This window comes from Pleurodeles waltl, chromosome 5 (genome assembly GCF_031143425.1).
Source record: "Pleurodeles waltl isolate 20211129_DDA chromosome 5, aPleWal1.hap1.20221129, whole genome shotgun sequence".
Lineage (NCBI taxonomy): Eukaryota > Metazoa > Chordata > Amphibia > Caudata > Salamandridae > Pleurodeles > Pleurodeles waltl.
Window position 1 is genome coordinate 596329720 of NC_090444.1, and position 16060 is coordinate 596345779.

The following is a 16060-nucleotide window of genomic DNA, read 5'->3' on the forward strand; positions in this document are numbered from 1 at the left end:
AGCCGTACAGAGGACTGGCGGTGGACCCTTACCTTCTCCTCCACAACTAACAACATGGGAGGAGCAAGTCTTGGCAATAAAGCATCCTTAGGGCCTCGCAGAAGTAGCAGGAGGACTGGACTCTGGTAAGTCAAATCTTTTCTATTATATCCCCTCCACCCTACCTGCATGCCATCACATACTCCCACCCTCACTCCCATGACTCCACCATCTCCCGCACACCCCACCATCACGCCCCGTCACTCCCACAACCAAGCCCTGCATGCAATAACAATGCATGGACACCCATCACAGACATGCATGGACACCCATCACCAAAGCATGTCCAATAGAGAGACTCACCCAGGTCACACAATTACCACTCACACAAGGGCCAAGGCAGTAGTGCAAGCACAGTAATAGAGGAAAACACACCCATTGCACAAGATGGCATACACAGATAAAATAACAATGCATTTACACCCCAACAGGACCCCTACCCAAAGTCACTGGACAGGAGGTGCCAGCCATATCCAGTCCCCCCACAGAAGAGGCCCACAGTGACAACAACATTTCTGCACACCTGGATCAAGATGACCAGTCTGGCCCATCAGGGACCTCTGGACAGTCGGTTCCCCTGCCACAGTCCCAAGCCACCACAGAACCTCCACCCTCAGGAAACACCACCACAGCACCCATCCGGCGGGCCCATGCCACTGTCCCCAGGACACGTCAATCACAAGTGTGTCCACCACTACAGGGACTCCAGGCAACCCCACTAACACAGGATGATCAGGGACCTGGGGTCAGTGGCAGTGGGCACACAGTTCAGGGGACAGAGGCACAGGACAACAGGGAAGCTGGGAGGACTGCTGTGCAACAGGGGGAGGACAGGCCCAGGGAACCAACCCTCCACGAGGCACTATCAAACATCATGGGAACATACCACCTTTGCCAGGAGACCATGGGCACAGTACTGGCCAAGCTTCAGGAGACCCAGCCGCTGCAGGAGGGACAATACATGTGGATCAGGCCCTCACCAACATCTACACCATCCAGGTCACCATAGCAGGGGTGCTGGCTGACATAGGCAACACCATGAGGGAGGCAGTGGCACAACATAGGGCCCGTGACACTAGCCAAATCGAGGAACAGCCCTCCACCTCCGCCAGTGCTAGTGGACAGGAGGCCCGCAACAGGAACCACAGCCCACCAGCACCCCACCCCCTGCAGAAGGAGAACCACCCCTCAAACGGTCCCTGCGATCCAGGTAGAAGACAAAGAACATTGCCAAGACCCCCAACAGGAAATAGGACCCTCCTGATTGTCACCCTTCTTTCCCACTATGTCACCCTGTCCACCTTGAACTGCCATTTCTCCCCTTCGTATGCCCCATTGGACAATGCACCTGTGATACCAAGAGACTGGATTCTACTATGGACCTTCCTCGACTATCACCCCAGCCCCTTCCACATACCCCTATACACATTAGCCCCTAAATAAACACCCTTGAATCACAAACCAATCTGGAGTCAGTCTGATCTTTCATAAATGTATTATTACAACATCACCAACAAATATCAATGTAAATGTTCATTTGCTCATACCAATGTATGACAGTTATTGGACAGCAGTACATATAGCAGAAGGCAGAATGAGGTACCCAGATCTGAAAAATTGAAAGCCAAAGTGAACTGTCAGTGTCCATAGTCAGAGGTGAAGAGGCTGACTTATACAACGTCCTACAGTATTCAGAAATGTGAGGAGCATTTACAGTCTCTTACCTGTGTGTCACTGGAAGTACTGCATGATGATGTTTGTTCGGTTGTCAATATCTTCTTCCTCTGCTTCCTCTTCCTCACTGTCCACAGGCTCCACCACTGCCACAAGACCATCATCAGGCCCATCCTCCTGCAGAAAAGGCACCTGGCATCGCAATGCCAGGTTGTGCAACATGCAGCATGCCACAATTATCTGGCACACCTTCTTCGGTGAGTAGCATAGGGAGCCACCTGTTAAATGGAGGCACCGGAATCTAACCTTCAGGAAGCCGAACATCCTCTTAACAATAAGCCTAGTTCGCCCATGTGCCTCATTGTAGCGTTCCCCGGCCCTTGTCCTTGCATTCCTCACTGGGGTCAGTAGCCATGAGAGGTTGGGGTAACCAGAGTCACCTGCAATTTTCAAGGGATACCTGTTAGACACACACTAACCCTTAGGGACTACCCCATAGCCAGACACATATTCATACTGTGTGGGGACCTTGGGCTCACCTACTAGCCACACCCGGTGCCCCTGGAGTTGTCCCATCACATAAAGGATGCTGCTATTCCTCAAATTGTAAGCGTCATGCACAGAGCCAGGATACTTGGCATTCACATGAGAGATGTACTGGTCTGCCAAACACACCATCTGCACATTCATTGAATGGTAGCTTTTACGATTTCTGTACACCTGTTCATTCATGCGGGGGGGACAAATGCCACATGTGTACCATCAATGACACCAATGATGTGGGGGATATGTCCCAGGGCATAGAAGTCAGCTTTCACTGTGGGCAAATCCTCCACCTGGGGGAATACGATGTAGCTGCACATGAGTTTCAGGAGGGCAGACAACACTCTGGTCAACACGTTTGAGAACATAGGCTGTGACATCCCTGATGCCATGTCCACTGTCGCTTGGAATGAACCACCTGCCAGGAAATGGAGCACTGACAGGACCTGCACTAGAGGGGGGATTCCTGCAGGATGTCGGATAGCTGACATCAGGTCTGGCTCCAATTAGGCACACAGGTCTTGGATTGTGGCATGATCAAGTCTGTAGGTGATAATGATGTGTCTGTCTTCCATTGTCGACAGGTCCACCAGGGGTCTGTACACCGGAGGATGACGCCATCTCATCATCTGCCCCAGAGGATGTGCCTTATGGAGGAGAATGGTGAGCAGAGGGTCATGTACCACATAGGTTGCACAAGTGTGTTTGCAGTAATGTGAGTAAATCCGTGTGTGGCGTAGTTTGTCCGTATATCTGCCAAATTATGCTGTGATGCAGTTAGGTGCCATGCCATGTGCCCTCCTGAAATGGCGGCTGCCTGACTTGTGAGGAGGGACAAGGTGAAATGAGGTAACTGGGCTGGCGCTGTGCAGCGCCGCGGCAGGTGGTCGAAGATCTCCGCGCAATTGAACATTGGTTATCATTGGGCCCTATGGGTTCCAGGAGCCAATGACGATGTACGCCGGTGGTGACGGTATGCACCGCCGCGGACGTGACAGCCATTTCTATATGTTCACTCACTTGATACATGAACTTCAACAGAAGAGGACCTACACTGCAATTGCTGCTGTGACCTGAGTCTGGAAGCGACAATGGCTACAGTGTCTGGGGAAAGGGCCTCTGCCTTAACTGCGGAGGAGTTGGACAAACTGGTGGATGGGGTCCTCCCCCAGTACATGCCACTCTACGGTCCTCCAGACAAACATGTGAGTACACTGTGAGCATGATATGTGGGCAATGCCTGTTTGGAGTGGTCTGGATGGAAGATACATGTGGGGGGAGGGCTGAGGCCTGCATGTGAGGATGGTGAGTGTATGTGCGTCCGGGCATGGGTGGGAAGTGGTGGGCAATGAGTATGAAGGTCCGGACGGGTGAGTAATTTCCTTTCCTCCTGTACCTTTCCTCTAGGTCAGCACCCACCAGAAGAAGGGTATTTGGTGTGCCATCACCAAGGAAGTTCGGACCCTGGGGGTCTCTCATAGACGGAGCACCCACTGCCGCAACAGATGGGAGGACCTGTGCTGCTGGAGCAAGAAGACAGAGGAGACCCACCTGGGGCTGGCCTCCCAACGTGGAAGGGGTGCCCGTTGCACCATGAGACCCCTGATTGTTCCGGATCCTGGCGTAGCATATCCGGAGTTGGATGGGCGCTTGAGGCCATAACAGCAGCCACAAAGGGGTGAGTACAGTGTCATTAAGCTGGGTGGTGGATGTGGGCTGTGGGTTCCCTGAGGCCAGGGCGCACTTGGTAGGGTAGGTCCCTTGTTGGGCAGGCTCTGAGGCACTCCAACCCCTGTCTTTGTGTGCATTAGCATCATCTGGCGGAGGAGCAGAGGCACCGGCGACGGAGGGAGCTGTATCCCTCATGGCCCTGGAGGATGAATCCACGGAGGGTGAAGGCACCAGTGGGATGGTGGGCGAGGGGAGCTCCATGACGGGGACAGGAGGAGATACCAGCGACTCCTCCTTTGATGGAAGCTCCCTGGCGGTGGCGGACACCTCTGCGTCCACCCCAACAACAGGTACAGCCGCCACCCATCTACCAGCACCGCCCTCCCAGCAACCCCTCAGCGTGTTTCCCGTGCCCGCTCACCCAGGAGGGTGGGCATCTCCTTCGCCCCAGGCACCTCATGCCATGTCCCAGTCAGCCCTGCTGCCCTCAATGAGGAGGCTATTGACCTCCTGAAATCCCTCACTGTTGGGCAGTCAGCCATTCTGAATGCCATCCTGGGTGTCAAGAGGCATTTGCAGCAGACAAATGCGTACCTGAAGGGCATTCATTCTAGCGTGGCGGCCCAACAGAGAGTATTTCAGGCTCTGGCCTCAGCACTGATGGCTGCCATTGTCCCTGTGTCCAGCCTCCCCCCTACAACTTCCACTACCCAGACCCAATCACCTCTACCTCAGCCTATCCCAAGCACACCATCAGACCAGCATGCACACACAACACACAAAAGTGGCTCAGGCAAACATAAGCACCACACATCCCACAGGCACTCACACAAGCACCATACCCATGCACACATACCAACATCCACTTCCTCCACTGTGTCCCCCTCCTCCATGTCCTCCACCTCCCTCCCAGTCTCGTCTCCACTCACACCTGCATGCACTACATCATCAGCCACTACCTCCATCACCAGCACGCCCATCACTACACACCACTCACGTGCAATCACCACCCCCACTACCATTCACACGTCCCCTGTGTCCTCTCCCAGTGTGTCTGTAAGCCCTCCTCCCAATGTACAGAAACGCAGGCACACACCCACTCAACAGCCATCCACCTCACAACAGCCTCCAACCCATGCACCTTCACCCAAACTCAGCAGACGTACACCTCCTACAACCACTACCTCTTCCTCCACTCCCCCACCCCCTCCATCTTCACGTCCCAGTGTGTCAAAAAAACTTTTCCTAGCTAACTTGAACCTCTTCCCTACACCTCCCCCTGTCCTTCCCTTAGGGCCAGGATGTCTCGATCCCAGCCCAGCACCTCAGCCACCAAATCTGCATCCTCTGTGGTCCCTGCTACTCCAGTACGGTCTAAGGGGCACCCGTCAGAGCTGCCAGTGTGCCACCGACAGAAAAGAAGGACCACCCTTTTCCACCACCTGCAAAGGTAAAAAAGGGGCCGGTATCCAGCAGGGGACAGTCACACCACCCACCCAGCAAGGCCTCGCCCAAACACTGAGTGGACAGTGCAAAGGTCCCTGCAGCAACTGTCAAGGTGGGGAAGGGCCACAAGCCAAAGGGCACATCACCTCTGGGCATGATGTCTCCTGGTGAGGGGCTGGTGACCACCATATCATCAGGGACGGCAGCCACATGCACCACAGTCATCACCGCCGCTCTGACCGTCACCTGCACCGCCGCTGCCACAACATCAGTCTGCAGCATCCTCCCCAAGGATGAGCCATCCGAGGCTGCCGGAGACGGTATGGTGTCTCCATCCACCACAACAGTCACTTCCACCACTGCCAGCACTGACAGCATCTCCGCCGCAGACACTGCCACCTGCACCATCATCAACACCACCACGTGCACAGCTGATGCCACTCTGTCGGACGTCAGCCCCATCCCCAGTGTGCAGCCGTCAGAGTCTGCAGGTGATGTCCTGGACCCTGGACACGCCACTTGAGACACCACCTCCAGCAGTGACACGAACCAGCAATTGGCAGCCTAAGTCACTGCAGGATGGAGTGTGGCTCTGCCTCCATGGAGTATCATTCTACCTGTTCCAGGTACATCGCGTGGCTAAAACACCCAGGTGAGACAAAGTCAACTGCCACACCCTAAGTGCAGCATCACTTGGCACAAAGCCCCTCTGGAACCAGTGGAGAAAGGCATCTACTCACCCAATCCTTGGCAGGATGAAGCACTCTGGCCACCAAGCCCCCTCCAGAACCAGTGGAGAAAGGCATCCCCTCACCCAGTCCCTGGCAGGATGAAGCAGACTGGGCACCAAGCCCTCTCCAGAACCAGTGGAGAAAGGCATCCACTCACCCAGTCCTTGGCAGGATGAAGCACTCTGGGCACAAAGCCCCCTCCAGAACCAGTGGAGAAAGGCATCCACTCACCCAGTCCTTGGCAGGATGAAGCAGACTGGGCACAAAGCCCCCTCCAGAACCAGTGAAGAAAGGAATCCGCTCACCCAGTCCTTGGCAGGATGAAGCAGACTGGGCACAAAGCCCCCTCCAGAACCAGTGGAGAAAGGCATCCACTCACCCAATCCTTGGCAGGATGAAGCAGACTGGTCACCAAGCCCCCTCCAGAACCAGTGGAGAAAGGCATCCATTTGAGAGACTGTGGCTTTGCACTCCCCAGGACCAAGCAGTGGGCAGTGAACGCACTTGAGAGACTTGGGAGACTGTGACTTTGCAATCCCCAGGACCAAGCAGTGGGCAAACCACACACTTGAGAGACTTGTGAGACTGTGGCTTTGCACTCCCCAGGACCAAGCAGTGGGCAGTGAACCCAGTTGAGAGACTGTGGCTTTGCACTCCCCAGGACCAAGCAGTGGGCAAACCACCCACTTGAGAGACTTGTGAGACTGTGGCTTTTCACTCCCCAGGACCAAGCAGTGGGCAGTGAACCCAATTGAGAGACTTGAGAGACTGTGGCTTGGCACTCCCCAGGACCAGGCAGTGGGCATGGAGTGCTCTCGAGGAGCAGTGGTGTCGTACCATCATCCGGCTGAGGTGCCCCCCTCCCCTTCCTCCTGAGGTGCCATTTTTTCCCAACCTGATGCCCCTGCAGTGTTCTCTCCATTTTGAGGCAGGTGTCATGTGTGGGCTTTGCCCAAGCTTTTTGGGACCACTGGTCCACAGACATTTCATGGGACAGTGTACGGACTTGTGTACTTGCTGTAAATATTTGTGTATACTGATTATTTGCTGTTCCCTTGATCTATCTGATTGTTCGAATCTTACACTAGTTAAACTCATTTCGTTTGGTCCTTGCGTTCTTTAAGGGGGTGTATCTGTGATGTTATTGGATATGTGTGTGTGTGTGTTGTTGTGGGTGGGGGTTGGGGGAGTTGCGTGTCGCGTGTGTGTGTCATTCTCTTTTCCCTCCTCCCCTCCCCTGTGTGCTAGTTGCAGTACTCACCATCGTTGTCGTCACCGCCGCCTTCTTTCCACTTCATGGTGTATTAATAGATACAGCAACATGGGTAGGATCTGCAATTCGGGCTCCATGGCATCCTAGTTCTTCCTTGGGTGTAGAGAGGTGAGTGGTTTCCCCTCTGTGTACTGTTTCCGCTGTGCTTTTGATGGCGTTGGTACTGCCCCGGATAAGCTGGCGGATTGGTGCCTTGTGATAGTGTGGGTGGTACATTGTCTTCCGCCTGTCTGTTGGCGGTGACCGCGGCAGTGTTTGTTGCTACTGCCGTGGCAGTCAGAGTGTTAAAGTGGCTGTCTGTGTTGGCGGTTTCCACCATGGTCGTGATCCCATTTTCTTTTACCGCCGGCCTATTGGCGGTATTACCTCCACTTTAACATTGACCGCCAAGGTTGTAATGAGTGCCTAAATGTTTTTTAACACATAGAAAAAAAAAGCGCCAATCTGGACATCTGGTCACACTCGACCGGGGCAAAGTCAAAATTTGAGGCAGACTGCAATGGATCCCTCCTGGGCTACAGTGAGAGGGATGCCTCGGTTAAAGTTTTACCTTCGAACTTAGCCTTTTCTTGAAGATTTTCTGAACTGGGACAAAGTGACCTGTTGAAGCCGACCTCCCTGGCGCCCTCTAAGGATACACTTCCCAGGAGACCTTGGTCAAGGATTCTACGTTCAGACATAGACGATTTCTCGTGACTGAAATTTTCATACAGCACCAACTTGAAATTGAAGCCGACCTCCCTGGAGCCCACCTTAGATCCAATGCGCAGGAAGCCTTGTTCAACTTTTTAGATTCGGACTTAGAAACTTTTTTGGAGCTTTTTCTCTCTGACGTTGGATGACCCTCCACAGGAAGCTGATTTCAATTTAATGTTGTTGGATTGCCTATCCACAAGCCCCCAGTGAAATCCTGGAAGTCTAGGGTTCTGGAGCTTTACATCAGGGCGAACCTGCAAGTCAGGCCAGGTCGCGATTGACGTTGGCCGGCTTGACTCACGACGTCGGGCCGGTCCACTTATGGAGCTTTTTCCCAAAGTTGTTCTAAATTTCACCAAACTTCTGGATCTTCTTCCAGACATTCCTCCAAGGTTCTTTATGAGTCCACAGCTCACCCAAAGGTTCCAGAAGCTATGAGTTGCTCCTCGAGTGTTAGAAATCCAACTCCCAGAATACACCTGGCTCACATCCAAAAATGACCACTGGTCACTTTCTTCAAGGCTTGATATAGGGGACTGTGGTCAGCTATTTCCTCAAAAAAATTAGAGGGACTGGGAGAATTGTGGTCCAGTGTACGGTCTCCCGAAACCTAAGTATGTAAATAGAAATAGTACACTGTTCCAGTATATGTGTATCCAGGGAGAGAAAGTGTCAGTATTGACAGGAGAGCCCTCAAGCATCCAATAAGAGGCTGAGCATCATCATTGGGCTATCTCCTTCGTCAGACCGGCACTGCAATGTCTGGCAGACCATCCCACACAAGGTGGTGGCACTCAACCGAAAGTAATGTAGCAGAGAAAATAAGGTCTGCGAAAAATACTGACAGAAAGAAAAAGGAGAGACAAATGAAGTTAAAATTGACTCTGACCCTTAGGCATCATAATTTAATAACTCAGAAAAAGGATCAGGCCAAGATTAAAAAAAGAAACACAAGGAGTTAATACGGGGAGTAATGTCCCACTGTACTCCAGGGAAAGGAAAGAGGAGGTGTGTCTAGTCCTAACACAGTGTGGTCAACATGTTTTGCGCCGCTGTGGTAAAAAAATGATCCCTTGGCACTTCATCAGGACCATAATAACTACTTCTCCTAATTATATGCAAAAAGAGAAATAAGTGCTAAAAAGTCACTTACTGAACGAAGACGATTTTGTCACCGTCAATTGGTCAGTAGGTCGCCCATCCCATAATAGAGAAAAGGCATCCTAGGCACGCGCAAGCCTCAAGTCAAAGGGAACATATTCCAGTCTCCCTCCCAGGGTCGCGTATACTGGAACAGTGTACTATTTCTGTTGTCAGCTATTTTCTACCTGTAGCATACAGGGAGTCACTTCTTGTAGCAGTAGAAGCCAGGCAAAGTCCTTTTTGTGGTGAAGCCCAAGTGTGCAGCTGAAAGCGATATACCATTACGTCTGCTGGACTCTTCTGGTTGTGGGGATATATAGGGCTTGTACGTTCATCAAGAACCCTAGGTACCCAGATCCAATAAATGAGCTGCACCTTGCAATGGGTTTTCATTCTGTACCGGGTATACCATTCATTTGCTGAAATATAAAGAGTGAAAAATAGGTATCAAGGAAACCTTTGTATTTCCAAAATGGGCACAAAATAAGGTGTTGAGAAGCAGTGGTTATTTGCACATCTGTGAATTCCTGGGTGCCCATACTAGCATGTGAATTACAGGGCATTTCTCAAAAAGACATCTTTATTACACATAGGGCCTGATTCTAACTTTGGAGGACGGTGTTAAACCGTCCCAAAAGTGGCGGATATACCACCTACCGTATTACGAGTTCCATAGGATATAATGGACTCGTAATACGGTAGGTGGTATATCCGCCACTTTTGGGACGGTTTAACACCGTCCTCCAAAGTTAGAATCAGGCCCATAGTCTTACGTTTGGAAGGAAAACATGTAGAGAAAGACAAGGGGCAATAACACTTGTTTTGCTATTCTGTGTTCCCACAAGTCCCCCCAATGAAATGGTACCTCACTTGCGTGGGTAGGCCTAATGCTCGTGACAGGAAATGCAGCATGGACACATCACATTTTTACATTGAAATCTGACACGTTTTTTGCAAAGGCCCTAGCTGTAGATTTTGACCTCTAGCTCAGCCGGCACCTAGGGAAACCTACCAAACCTGTGCATTTTTTTAAACTAGAAACCTAGGGGAATCCAAGATGGGGTGACTTGTGGGGCTCTCACCGGGTTCTGTTACCCAGAATCCTTTGCAAACCAGAATGCTTTGGCCAACAAACACACTTTTTACTCACATTTCGGTGACACAAAGTGCTAGAATCTGAGAGGAGCCTAGCGCCCACAACAGGAAATGCCCCAAAACACAATGTGGACACATCGCATTTTGCCAAAGAAAACAGAGCTTTTTTGGGGAAAGTGCCTAGCTGTGGATTTTGGCCTCTAGCTCAACCCTCACCTAAAGATCCCTACCAAACCTGTACATTTTTTACAACTAGAGGCCTAGGGGAATCTAGGATGGGGTGACTTGTGGGGCTCTCACCAGGTTCTGTTACCCAGAATCCTTTGCAAACCTCAACATTTGGCTAAAAAAAACACTTTTTCCTCACATTTCGATGACACAAAGTTCTAAAATCTGAGAAGAGACACACATTTCCTTGCACCCAGTGTTCCCCCAAGTCTCCCAATAAAAATGGTACCTCCCTTGTGTGGGTAGGCCTAGCGCCCGTGACAGGAAATGCCCCCAAACACAACGGCGACTCATCACATTTTCCCAAAGAAAACAGAGCTGTTTTTTGGAAAGTGCCTAGCTGTGGATTTTGGCCTCTACCTCAGCTGGCACCCAAGAAAAGCTACCAAACCTGTGCATTTTCTAAAACTAGACACCTAGGGAAATCCAATATGGGGTGACTTGTGGGGCTCTCACCAGGTTCTGTTACCCAGAATCCTTTCCAATCCTCAAAATGTGGCCAAAAAAACAAATTTTCCTAAAATTTCGGTGACACAAAGTTCTCGAATCTGAGAGGAGCCACAAATTTTCTTCTATCCCGCGTTCCCCCATGTCTCCCGATAAAAACTGTACCTCACTTGTGTGGGTAGGCCTAGCGCCTGCAACGAGAAATGCCTCAAAACACAACATTGACACATCACATATTCTCAAAGAAAACTGAGCTGTTTCTTATAAAGTGCCTAGCTGTGGATTTTGGCCTCGAGCTCAGCCGGCACCTAAGGAAACCTACCAAACCTGTGCATTTGTGAAAACTAGACACATAGGGGAATCCAAGATGGGGAGACTTGTGGGGCTCTCACCAGGTTCTGTTACCAAGAATCCTTTGCAAACCTCAACATTTGGCCAAAAAAACATTTTCTCCTCACATTGCGGTGACACAAATTTCTGGAATCTAAGAGGAGCCACAAATGTCCTTCCACCCAGCGTTTCCCCAAGTCTCCTGATAAAAATGGCACCTCACTTGTGTGGGTAGGCCTAGTGCCCGCAACAGGAAACGCCCGAAATCACAACGTGGACACATCACATTTTCCCAAAGAAAACAGAGCTGCTTTTTGCAAAATGCCTAGCTGTGGATTTTGGCATCTAGCTCAGCCGGCACTTAGAGAAACCTACCAAACCTGTGGATTTTTGAACACGAGAACACCTAGGGGAGTCCAACATGGGGTGACTTGTGGGGCTCTCACCAGGTTCTCTTACCCAGAATCCTTTACAAACCTCAATATTTGGCAAACAAACACTTTTTCCTCATATTTTGGTGACAAAAAGTTGTGGAATCTGAGAGGAGCCACAAATTCACTTCCACCCAGCATTCACATTAATCTCCTGACAAAAATGGTACCTCACTTGTGTGGGTAGGCCTAGACACCTCGGGGAATCCACGATGAGGTGACTTGTGGGGCTCTCACCACGTTCTATTCCCCAGAATCCTGTGCAAACCTCAAAATTTGGCTAAAAAAACACTTTTTCCTCACCTTTCGTGACAGAAAGTTCTGGAATCTAAGAGGAGCCACAAATTTCCATCCACCCAGCATTCCCCCAAGTCTCCCGATAAAAATGATACCTCACTTTTGTGGGTAGGCCTTGCGCACGTGACAGGAAATGCCCCAAAACACAACGTGGATACATCACATTTTCCTAAAGAAAATAGAGCTGTTTTTTGCAAAGTGCCTAGCTGTGGATTTTGGCCTCTAGCTCAGCCGGCACCTAGGGAAACCTACCAAACCTGTGCATTTTTTAAAAGTAGACACCTAGGGGAATCGAAGATGGGGTGACTTGCTGGGCTTTCACCAGGTTCTGTTACCCAGAATCCTGTGCAAACCTCAAAATTTGGCAAAAAAAACACTTTTTCCTCACATTTCGGTGACAGAAAGTTCTGGAATCTGAGAGGAGTTTCACATATGTTTCCACCCAGCATTCCCCCAAGTCTCCAGATACAAATGGTACTTCATTTGTGTGGGTAGGCCTCTGTGAAAGGAAATGCCCGAAAACACTACGTGGATACATCACATTTTCCCAAAGAAAACAGCTGTTTTTTGCCAAGTGCTGTGGATTTTGGCCTCTAGCTCAGCCAGCACCTAGGGAAACCTACCAAACCTGTGCATTTTTTAAAACTACACTCATAGGGGACTCCAAGATGGGGTGACTTGTGGGGCTCTCACCAGGATCTGTTACCCAGAATCCTGTGCAAACCTCAAAATCTGGCAAACAAATACATTTTCGTCACATTTCGGTGACAGAAAGTTCTAAAATCTGAGAAGAGACACACATTTCCTTGCACCCAGTGTTCCCCCAAGTCTCCCAATAAAAATGGTACCTCCCTTGTGTGGGTAGGCCTAGCGCCCGTGACAGGAAATGCCCCCAAACACAATGGCGACTCATCACATTTTCCCAAAGAAAACAGAGCTGTTTTTTGGAAAGTGCCTAGCTGTGGATTTTGGCCTCTACCTCAGCTGGCACCCAAGAAAAGCTACCAAACCTGTGCATTTTCTAAAACTAGACACCTAGGGAAATCCAATATGGGGTGACTTGTGGGGCTCTCACCAGGTTCTGTTACCCAGAATCCTTTCCAATCCTCAAAATGTGGCCAAAAAAACAAATTTTCCTAAAATTTCGGTGACACAAAGTTCTCGAATCTGAGAGGAGCCACGAATTTTCTTCTATCCCGCGTTCCCCCATGTCTCCCGATAAAAACTGTACCTCACTTGTGTGGGTAGGCCTAGCGCCTGCAACGAGAAATGCCTCAAAACACAACATTGACACATCACATATTCTCAAAGAAAACTGAGCTGTTTCTTATAAAGTGCCTAGCTGTGGATTTTGGCCTCGAGCTCAGCCGGCACCTAAGGAAACCTACCAAACCTGTGCATTTGTGAAAACTAGACACATAGGGGAATCCAAGATGGGGAGACTTGTGGGGCTCTCACCAGGTTCTGTTACCAAGAATCCTTTGCAAACCTCAACATTTGGCCAAAAAAACATTTTCTCCTCACATTGCGGTGACACAAATTTCTGGAATCTAAGAGGAGCCACAAATGTCCTTCCACCCAGCGTTTCCCCAAGTCTCCTGATAAAAATGGCACCTCACTTGTGTGGGTAGGCCTAGTGCCCGCAACAGGAAACGCCCGAAATCACAACGTGGACACATCACATTTTCCCAAAGAAAACAGAGCTGCTTTTTGCAAAATGCCTAGCTGTGGATTTTGGCATCTAGCTCAGCCGGCACTTAGAGAAACCTACCAAACCTGTGGATTTTTGAACACGAGAACACCTAGGGGAGTCCAACATGGGGTGACTTGTGGGGCTCTCACCAGGTTCTCTTACCCAGAATCCTTTACAAACCTCAATATTTGGCAAACAAACACTTTTTCCTCATATTTTGGTGACAAAAAGTTGTGGAATCTGAGAGGAGCCACAAATTCACTTCCACCCAGCATTCACATTAATCTCCTGACAAAAATGGTACCTCACTTGTGTGGGTAGGCCTAGACACCTCGGGGAATCCACGATGAGGTGACTTGTGGGGCTCTCACCACGTTCTATTCCCCAGAATCCTGTGCAAACCTCAAAATTTGGCTAAAAAAACACTTTTTCCTCACATTTCGTGACAGAAAGTTCTGGAATCTAAGAGGAGCCACAAATTTCCATCCACCCAGCATTCCCCCAAGTCTCCCGATAAAAATGATACCTCACTTTTGTGGGTAGGCCTTGCGCACGTGACAGGAAATGCCCCAAAACACAACGTGGATACATCACATTTTCCTAAAGAAAATAGAGCTGTTTTTTGCAAAGTGCCTAGCTGTGGATTTTGGCCTCTAGCTCAGCCGGCACCTAGGGAAACCTACCAAACCTGTGCATTTTTTAAAAGTAGACACCTAGGGGAATCGAAGATGGGGTGACTTGCTGGGCTTTCACCAGGTTCTGTTACCCAGAATCCTGTGCAAACCTCAAAATCTGGCAAAAAAACCACTTTTTCCTCACATTTCGGTGACAGAAAGTTCTGGAATCTGAGAGGAGTTTCACATATGTTTCCACCCAGCATTCCCCCAAGTCTCCAGATACAAATGGTACTTCATTTGTGTGGGTAGGCCTAGTGTCTGTGAAAGGAAATGCCCCAAAACACTACGTGGATACATCACATTTTCCCAAAGAAAACAGCTGTTTTTTGCCAAGTGCTGTGGATTTTGGCCTCTAGCTCAGCCAGCACCTAGGGAAACCTACCAAACCTGTGCATTTTTTAAAACTACACTCATAGGGGACTCCAAGATGGGGTGACTTGTGGGGCTCTCACCAGGATCTGTTACCCAGAATCCTGTGCAAACCTAAAAATCTGGCAAACAAATACATTTTCGTCACATTTCGGTGACAGAAAGTTCTAAAATCTGAGAAGAGACACACATTTCCTTGCACCCAGTGTTCCCCCAAGTCTCCCAATAAAAATGGTACCTCCCTTGTGTGGGTAGGCCTAGCGCCCGTGACAGGAAATGCCCCCAAACACAACGGCGACTCATCACATTTTCCCAAAGAAAACAGAGCTGTTTTTCGGAAAGTGCCTAGCTGTGGATTTTGGCCTCTACCTCAGCTGGCACCCAAGAAAAGCTACCAAACCTGTGCATTTTCTAAAACTAGACACCTAGGGAAATCCAATATGGGGTGACTTGTGGGGCTCTCACCAGGTTCTGTTACCCAGAATCCTTTCCAATCCTCAAAATGTGGCCAAAAAAACAAATTTTCCTAAAATTTCGGTGACACAAAGTTCTCTAATCTGAGAGGAGCCACAAATTTTCTTCTATCCCGCGTTCCCCCATGTCTCCCGATAAAAACTGTACCTCACTTGTGTGGGTAGGCCTAGCGCCTGCAACGAGAAATGCCTCAAAACACAACATTGACACATCACATATTCTCAAAGAAAACTGAGCTGTTTCTTATAAAGTGCCTAGCTGTGGATTTTGGCCTCGAGCTCAGCCGGCACCTAAGGAAACCTACCAAACCTGTGCATTTGTGAAAACTAGACACATAGGGGAATCCAAGATGGGGAGACTTGTGGGGCTCTCACCAGGTTCTGTTACCAAGAATCCTTTGCAAACCTCAACATTTGGCCCAAAAAACATTTTCTCCTCACATTGCGGTGACACAAATTTCTGGAATCTAAGAGGAGCCACAAATGTCCTTCCACCCAGCGTTTCCCCAAGTCTCCTGATAAAAATGGCACCTCACTTGTGTGGGTAGGCCTAGTGCCCGCAACAGGAAACGCCCGAAATCACAAAGTGGACACATCACATTTTCCCAAAGAAAACAGAGCTGCTTTTTGCAAAATGCCTAGCTGCGGATTTTGGCATCTAGCTCAGCCGGCACTTAGAGAAACCTACCAAACCTGTGGATTTTTGAACACGAGAACACCTAGGGGAGTCCAACATGGGGTGACTTGTGGGGCTCTCACCAGGTTCTCTTACCCAGAATCCTTTACAAACCTCAATATTTGGCA